Source organism: Ambystoma mexicanum, chromosome 8 (genome assembly GCF_040938575.1).
Source record: "Ambystoma mexicanum isolate Mex_15411 chromosome 8, UKY_AmexF1_1, whole genome shotgun sequence".
In the NCBI taxonomy this organism is placed as follows: Eukaryota; Metazoa; Chordata; class Amphibia; order Caudata; family Ambystomatidae; genus Ambystoma; species Ambystoma mexicanum.
Genome location: NC_090929.1, coordinates 1435701825 through 1435708001, shown reverse-complemented (window position 1 = coordinate 1435708001; position 6177 = coordinate 1435701825).

Genomic DNA, 6177 nt, shown 5'->3' with positions numbered 1-6177 from the left:
CGCTCTCCCCTTGCCCAAACCGTCGATAACTGGCCTCACAAACGCGATGGCGCTAACGCGCAGCCGATGTTCCCAAGAGACTCGGGAAAGCTGGGAAATGTAGTTCAGAAGAACTACTGTAATTCCAGGAGGCCTGATACAATCAGGACCTTGTCGCAGCCGTCAAAGAGACACGCCACACAGGAGAAGTCTAAGTTGGAAATCAGATAAGTTTCAAATCTAGAAGCTAGTCCACCCTCCTCTGACCACCCTCACTGACCTCCGCCCCAACCCCCAGGCAGCCGCCTTCTAGTCTACAGCCTGACCAATCCAATGTGAAGATTTAACTTACCTCAACTCCTCAGGCCTGCCTCCACCATAAAGTATACCTGCCACATATCCCCCTCCAACACAATCAACTGGCAGCACTGCTGTGGAAGCCAGGCCTGGAGCATCTTCCAAATCCTCCCTGGTAGACCAAAATCTACTGCACATCAACAGGACAGTATACGGTTGCTTCACCTACACGGTGACCACCCCATGTACACGTGACATGGTAAAGCAATGCAATGTGACTATTGTATAGTGCCTTTGTGTCATTACAATGGCCTCAAAGCACTGCAAGTAAATGCCCTTGGAGGACAGAAGTCCAAGGAATCACAAATTGGAGCTAATTATAAAGAATGCATGGGTGCATTTCAGCCTACACAAAAGTAGGCAGGTAGGTAGGGGTGGCAAAGTCCCTGCAGTTGACCAAAGCAGAACAGGCCACTGTATGGGTGATGTGAAACCTGTCAGAGAATGTGCGACTCGAGAGACAGAAAATGTGTGCTTCTAGATTCAACATCAATCATGGTACTCAGCTGCATTCTAGTGGCAGAGGTTATGCATTATATGAGAGCAGGTAGTGGATGATTGCGGTATCTAGTCTTTGCATCGAATGCCAAAGCATCAAAAGCCTTACCATAGAATAAAATGCATAAAAAAGCATTGAATGCATTTTTTTCAGTGGTAAAGGGTTTATTTTAATTATAATGGGTTTTGAGGTTAAAAAAGGGGGGCTGGAGAAGGACCTCCACCCCCATTAACATTTTCTTTTTTTAAATGCATTCGATGCTTTTTTTCGATACTTTTTTTCTATGGTTAGGAACTCAATGGTTTGACATTCGTTGCAATGACTAGGAACCAGTGTTTGCAGATGTGTGCAGGTGGGTGGCCATAACGTGGGAGTGACACAGCAATATTCCATCTTCTGCACAAGCGATTAGTTTAGCCCACCCATCCACAGTGAGATCACATCTCACTGCAACACCCACATTGCCAAACACCCATACAAGTGACTGAAGCGTGGGCACATACACATTGACAGGCAAGTGCCAAAGGAATATTTAAATATCAGTCGAGCAAGAAGGAACTCAATGTCCAATAAAATCCAACCCCAGTAGTAAATGTCCAGAAGTGAATGAGCTGTCATCACATACAACGAGCAAGTAAAACATGTTGAGCATTTGGAAATACACTTGAATAGGTGAGTACCCATCCCCAATGAGAGATACCAAACACCATCATCACACATCTCACACATCACCACTACCATCCATGTATGCACACCATTACACACATACTGAAAAAGTCACTCCACCAACACCAACACACTGACAGCAGACACCTAGTTCCCCTGCACAAGGTATGGAATCAGAGAAACAGCTGTAGTCAACACCAATCACATACATGTGAAACACATCTGCAAATGTCAAAGTCAATCCAAAGAATGCCATCATTTCAAACAACACACAACATCAAAACACACAAGAATATATCCAGCAATGGAGTATAGTCTCAACCACAGCAAACAACTCACACACACACACATCCACACCATGTACACAATTCAACAACATACCTGTATTGCAAAGCATGCATGTAGGCAACCAACACACGTGCATGAATAAGCTTCCAGAAATGTGAATACAAAAGCACCTCACCTACCCGCACCTACAAGTCCCTACCCATGGTCACCAAGCATGGATGCCACAACTACCACACATGTAGCAGAATCACATCGCCCCCACCAAACATCACAGTAACAACATGACACACACAGTGAGGTCCCAATCCGCCTTACCGGCATAGAATTTATGCACTGGGAGAACATGGAAAAATAAATGTGCACACGGATAAAGTCATTGCAAGAAGCATGGCATGATGAAAGGTTGGATTAAAAATGGAAGGGTAACAATGTCCATGTAAAAACACACACAAAAAAAAAACGAATACGAATTAACTATTTACAAATGTTTGGGGTGCCTATACTGTATTGGGTATATATTTAATTTGTTTGTAGGGCCTCTACGTATCGCGTTCCACGTGCCCATATGGTATCGTGTATGCATTTTTCTTTGTGTGGAGGCCCTCAACATATTGCGTACTGCATTTTTTGGGTTTGGGTGCCCATATGGAATTTTATATGCATTTATTTTGTTTGGAGGCCCTCTACATATCAGGTACTGAATTATTTGTGTTTGGGGTACCTATAATGTATTGCACATGCATATTTTCTGTCGGGAGCCGCTATATGTATCGCATACTGTGTTTGGGGTGCCTTGGAGCCTTGCAGGACCACGCATCTACGTAGTCCATCATGTAACCTGTATTGTTTTGTGCTGTTACCATTTTTAGTTTGCTTTTCAGTTTTCCTACACCATGAGTGGGAAGGCTCAAAAAGGGAAAGGATGGAGATGTGGCGAATACACACTTGCTCCAGCTCCAGGAGCGTGACGTGGTGAGACTCAGCCCACAGGAGACTCATAACCACGACAAGGACATGGTCAGAGGCCTACAGGTGGCCCAGCTCCAACAATAGCCACCAGGGCCAAGAGGGGACACCCTGCAGAGCAGGAAGAGGCACCACCCCATGATCAGAGGAAGAAGCGCTTCACTGATGAGGAGCTTGAAATCCTCACAGTGTATGCTCAGGACCACTGTGGGTAACTCTACCACTCGGCTGGCAGCACCCGTAATAGCACTCAGTGAATGATGATGTGGCAGGTGGTCACGGACCTCATAAATGCCTTTGGTGTGGAGAGGCGCGCTGCTAATTATGTCCACAAGCGGATAGATGACCTAATTCAAAGGACTAAGGATAAGTTCAGTAGCAACTTGGCCTCTGCCCAGGCCACTGGAGGGGGGCCACCAGAGGAGGAGGAGCTGACTCTGAAGAGGTCGCATGTGGAATGATCAGTAGTGAGCAGGTGCTTGGCATGGAAGGCATGGATGTCTATGTCGATACATCTGGTGAGTGCCATTTGTGTGTTTCATATGTGTGGAAATAAAGTTGGCTGCAGTTGGCAGCCATCCATGGCCACTGCATGAATGCTGCATGAATGATGGAGAAGTGGCCCTGCAAGCATTCATTAGTCATTTCTATGTAGCACTCCCTGCACACATGGTTGCAATGCATGTGATTGTGACCAACCACATATCTTGCAGGGGGCAATGTTGCAATGGTGGTTGGGGAGATGATGGCAACACATATGCCTGCATGAAATTGGGTGTCAGCAGATATGTAGGTCATGTACACATGTTCAACAAAAAAAGGTCAGAGTAAAGTAGGGGCTCACTTATGATGCACAGACCTCTGTCCTCCCACTGATGTGGTTCACTGCCAATCATGTCAGTGTGCATGCATGTACTCTTGATCCCACAAAACATGCCATGCTGCACAGCCTAATATGCGCAGCCATGATTCCACAGGTCATCGACCCATTCATCTGTGCCGTACAGGTGACTGTGTGCTCAGTCACAATGTGTAATGTATGTGTGGCCAGCCATTATGTGTCTGTATGCATTGTAATGCACATAATCATGTTCTGTCAGGTACTCATGCCTCAGAATGTTCTTCTCTGTCTTTGTGCAGGTGATGATACAGCAGATGAAGAGGTGTAGGAGGAAGACGACGTGGACACCAGTGGAGGTTGCAGTGTCGTGCTCCATGAGAATCCCTAGGTGCTACAGGCACACCTCAGTATGGTTGCTGACTCTTCTGACTCTTCATACTCTTCAAATGGAGCTTCTGAATCAAATGTGGAGTACACACTGAGGGATATGGAGAGAGCCCCAATGGGCAGTCCAGATGGGGATGTTGAATCTGAGGAGGTGAGCCAGGAGCCATCTGTCTAGTCAGTGGGAAGCCCTGCGTCTACGGTGGTTACAGCTGCAAGATCACATTCGCCTGTGTTGCAATCAGCAGTGGGGCTGTGGGCCAATGGAGGATTGCAAGCTGGCAGCCAAGGGCAGGGTTCCCACAACAGGCCTGGACCCCGGCATCCCATCGCCATGGGCCCCGCACAAATGGTGGACATGTGCATGATGGACAGTTGGAGTGGGAGCAGCAGATGCTGCGTGCAACCATCTGACATGACAAGGTCATGCAGGTGATGGCTGGAGACATCCATCACCTGGCTGAGAACATCTCCTCACCAGCTGCATGTAATGCACAACATATGGTCTCTCAGGACCATCAGCAGAAGTTGAAGGACAGCCTGACGAGGACACTGCATGCTGAGATTAGGTCCTCAAGGCTCTCCCAAAAACTGGGCATGGAGGTCAACATCAAATGCCAGCAGGCTAATCTGGCATCTCTGAGGGATTCCCTGCATCGAGATGTGGTGGTACAGAGAAAAGGCCTGCAGCTGGAGATGTTGGCATCTCAAACCTCCCATCACCGTGAGATGAGAGCTTCAGGGCTTCACTGCATGATGAGCTTTTGGCTACAAGGACCCACCTCCACCTGGAGGTGGATGCCTTGAGGCAGACACTCTCCCAGCAGTCTGATGCATCACGAGTGAGTGCATTTGCGGACTCTGTGTTTACTTGGGAAGAAGACGATTGTGAACTCCCTGCCATTGGTTTACTCATGCATGCATCTGTGTCACAAATGGCCCCAGCCAATGAAAACCATGCTTTGATACTATGTGGACAGGATGCTCTGCCACCACCCCCACCATCACCCTTGGAACCACCACCGGATGGCATTCCCAAAGCAACCACGCCACCTCAACCACCTGTGCCCTGATGTCCATGAGCCCATGCAGGGGGTATGATTTTTTTTGTTTATCTATTAACTTTTTTCAGTTCACTTAGGTGGACACGCACCTCTCCCCTTGTCGCCCCACTCCCATGGTGGACATACTTTTTTTTAACCCCGTCCAAAATGGACACTTTATCTTTTATCTTTTTTCACCTTCAGTGATGGGCCATGGCCCTCTCAAGGCCTTCCTGAGTGGATGACGGACATGCAGCTATGCTCAGTGAGTTAACTGCCATGGTTAACTTGACTGCAACAGCCTCACACATACAGGTACAGATTACACTCTACATTGATGTACACATGTGCAGTGTGCATGAATGGCTCCTTTTGCTGGTCCAACCCAATGTCCATGCCATTACAGGTATCTTGCCTTATCCAGTACCTGAACTCCCTGAGAGGTCCACCCAGCACCATCTTCCACACCAGCCCCCATACCCTCTACCAGACACTGGCCATCCATTCTACAATATAGAGGCACAGTGTTAGGCGGAGAGGGTGAGGAAATCACAGCAGAACCGCTCTGCCAGATGGTAATGTTGTTCACTGTCAATTATGTTCATTATCTTGGCAACATTTGCACCCCAAAATTGGCATGCATTGACACATGTAGGGTTTGCATGTATCATGTGTATTGGTGACTGTCACTGAAGCTGTGAGTTGAGCCACATGTCTTTATGTGAACATTGTTAGACGTAGCGTCTACAAACAGAACAGAGCGGCAGTCTTTGACACGTTGTACTCCGGAGACCCCCTGGCCGGCCCATAGAGCCGAGGTTTGCTCTGAAGTACTTTAAGACGAGATAGCTGCACCTTTGAGATGGATGGGGTGCAGATTTATTACTCCAACACCAATCAATAAGGACAACTCAATGGTTTAGCAAAGAGAGTCAGTTTAATGACAAGTACAAAAAACGGGGTAGTCATGGAAATCAGCAGTGATGTGATAGTCCATCTCGCTCTCGCTTCAACTCCAACAAACTTCATACAAGCAGTGATATTTATACTCAAAAGTCATCATCATTGAAGTTTAACACTCACAAGTTAATATGAAATTCTATTGGTTAGGAAAAGGTAACTTTACTATAGGTACTTTATCTGTATATTGTAAC